Consider the following 2,984-nt stretch of genomic DNA (forward strand, 5'->3'; position numbering starts at 1 on the left):
TCAGGCCCCGCCGGAGCCACGCTACAGCTGTCAATGGATGCTCCTGGATGTGCTGAGGCTCCGGGAGAGGGGCGGAGGTGGGGTAGGGCAGGGGCCGGGGAGGGAGCCTCAGACATTCTTCCAGGGTGCCTCTGCAGAGCCCGGGCCCTGGGGAAAGTTGCCCCACTTCCCTCCTCCCCTCTGGGCAGCCCTGCCTGGGTCCAGACTTCTCCCCCGTCTTTATTTTTCAGATCTTTCCAGTTGTCATCTTGGGCGGAGATTCAGTGAAGAGTGAACCAAGATCAACTTACTCCCCAGCCTGAAATAGAATTTACATAAGGCAGGAATCCTTTGCTTTCCAGACCCTTCCAGTGTAAAAATACCAGCTCAAGATGGGAACCTGTACAGGCTGACATGACCACCTGACCTAATCTTATCAAAGCTGTATCTCAGGAAGCTTCTCAGGAGGGAGAGAGACTAATATTTTCCAAGTCCCATTGTTCCCCCTAATGGTCCCTCCAGGCTGATAGCATTCTGTCTGATGGGCGTTCCCCAAGTATAAACACAGTTGTAATAATTACACAGTTAATATTACTAACTTCAGATACAGACATGTTATGTGCATACATGTTCAGCAAATCATAACCTTTCCAGTGTGATCTTACATGAACCATCTTGTGTAAAATGCATATTAGTTATACCAAAATCATGTTATAACAATGTTTCTGTGAAGAGTATGGGATGCAATGTCACAAATGGATCTAGCCCTACTTGGGGAGGAAACCCATTGGCTCCACTAATTAGGTTATGTATTTATTATTATTATCATTAGCTACAATGCTTGAGCTTTTTAATAGGATAGAATTCAGTAAAATACTACTGATATTAAATGGGGTTTCCAACAATTTAGTGAAAAAGAAAAGAACAGAAACTGATAGATGAGAAGATTGTTTTTATAGAATTGGTCAGATCGCCAGCTGGTATAAATTGGTGAGAGCTCCCCTGAAATCACTGGGCCAGATTAGAGAGCTATTGAAAGAGAAGAATGTGTGAACGATTCTACAGCCTGATGCTCAGAGCACACACTCTGGAAGAAGGAGACCCAGGATCCAGTCACCTGTGCTTCAGTGACTCTTGTACCACTGGAGATCTGGCCCAGTGACTTGAATGGAGCCACGCTGATTTAGACCAGCTGTGATTTTGTCCCAGTGTGTCTGTCCATTACCTGAGCTGAGAACATCTCAAACACTAGTTATCCACAATTCTATGCTTTTGGATTTAAAAATAAATAACATTAAATTAAATAAGTTCATCAACACTACTTGAGAAACTTCCATGTCCCCAATATTTTCCCTAGTACTCTTTTCACCTCCTTCTTTTACAGGCTGTAGATGATGGGGTTTAACATAGGAGTCAAGATGTTATACTAAATGGAGAACATTTCATCCAGAGCCACAGAGGAGACTGAGCTGGGTTTTGTGTACTGGAAAGAACCTGTCAGGTACCATAAACCAACCACAATCAAGTGGGAGCTGCAGGTGGAGAAAGCTTTATGCCTGCCTTGTGCCGAGCTTATCCTCAGGATAGTGGCGATGATGTGAATGTAGGAGATCAGAGTGAAGAGGAAGGAGCTTGATCCAAGTATCACAACAGAAGTGAGAAGCACCACTTGATTGGCGAAGGTACCAGTGCAAGATAGATGCAATAGGGGAGGGAGCTCACAGCTGAAATGGATGATCTGATTGGGGCCACAGATGTTCAGCCTGAGAGCAAAATCTGTGTTAAGCTGGGCATTTATGAAGCCTATTACCCATGCACCACTCACCAGCAGAACACAGATCCCTTTGCTCAGGGCTCCATGTAACGCAACGGGTCACAGATGGCAGCATAGCAGTCATATGCCATTGCTGAGAGAATAAAAATTTCAGCACCAGCTGGCCGTAAAATGAAGAATATCTGAGCAAGGCAGCCATCAGCAGAAATGGTTTTGTTCTCATCTAGGAAAATAACCAACATCTTAAGAACTATGGCTGAGGAACAGCAGATAATGACAAAAGATAAATAAGACAGGAAGAAGTACACGGGGATGTGAAGGTGAGGATCAGCTCTTATCACCAATATGATCACCACATTCGCTATGAGAGTGATTACATAAATAACTACAAGCACCAGGAATAGGAAAATCTGCATTGGTGGGTCACTGGAAAGTCCCAGGAGAATAAATTTTGGTTTGATTCCCCATTGATGCTCTCTGAGGAAATCTGATCTGTCAGATTGTTAAAAAAATAACAAAATTAACACATAGAAGTAAATTGAAATGGCTTGTCAAAATCATCTGATCAAAAGGATGAATGTAAAGTGAGGCCGACTACAGCCTATAAAATGTGTTCAATAAATAGGCAAAATGGGCTAGCTGCACAGAAGGACTTTGGCACCTACCTACCACCTTAGGTGCCTAAATCTCAGAATCAAACCCCACTGGTATTCACAAAAACCCTGCTCAGCTGTGACATTGAGGGGCTCCTATGACTGTCCCAGTCTCTCCTATTGAAGCTGTTCCACTGTGGCGTTAAATAATAAAAGAGGCTTTGGAGCAGAAGGACTGGATACTCTCCCTTCTGTATTGGAGGGTGAGCACTCTAACCACCAGCATATACAGTCATTCATGCTCTTGGCGTCTGTCTCTGGTCCAATATCTCTTTAATCTGTCCCACTAACTTCAACAGAGCTACTTCTGATTTACACCAGCTGGAGATTTGGCCCATTGACTCCTATGGAGCTATGGATGATTTATACCAGCATGGGATCTGGCCAATTCTATAAATACTTTTACAAAAAATACAGAATGTACTATCTGTAGAATTTTTTTGGATGGATACTTATTAACATTTTTAGGAGTATAGAATAAGACAAAGATGAAGAAGATGAGGAGGAGGTGAAGGAAGTGGAAGAAACCTCCAAGGCCTAGAAATTCCGGTATAGACTGTCAACCCACACTAATATGG

At 43.3% G+C, this 2,984-nt stretch overlaps 1 pseudogene; it reads right to left on the reverse strand.

Annotated features, from left to right (window-relative positions):
- Nucleotides 1-1,297: 1,297 nt before the first annotated feature.
- LOC116839179 (olfactory receptor 5A1-like) lies at nucleotides 1,298-2,221 on the reverse strand (annotated as a pseudogene).
- Nucleotides 2,222-2,984: the final 763 nt, after the last annotated feature.

The sequence above is a fragment of the Chelonoidis abingdonii genome, unplaced genomic scaffold (genome assembly GCF_003597395.2).
Source record: "Chelonoidis abingdonii isolate Lonesome George unplaced genomic scaffold, CheloAbing_2.0 scaffold1682, whole genome shotgun sequence".
NCBI classification, from domain to species: Eukaryota; Metazoa; Chordata; order Testudines; family Testudinidae; genus Chelonoidis; species Chelonoidis abingdonii.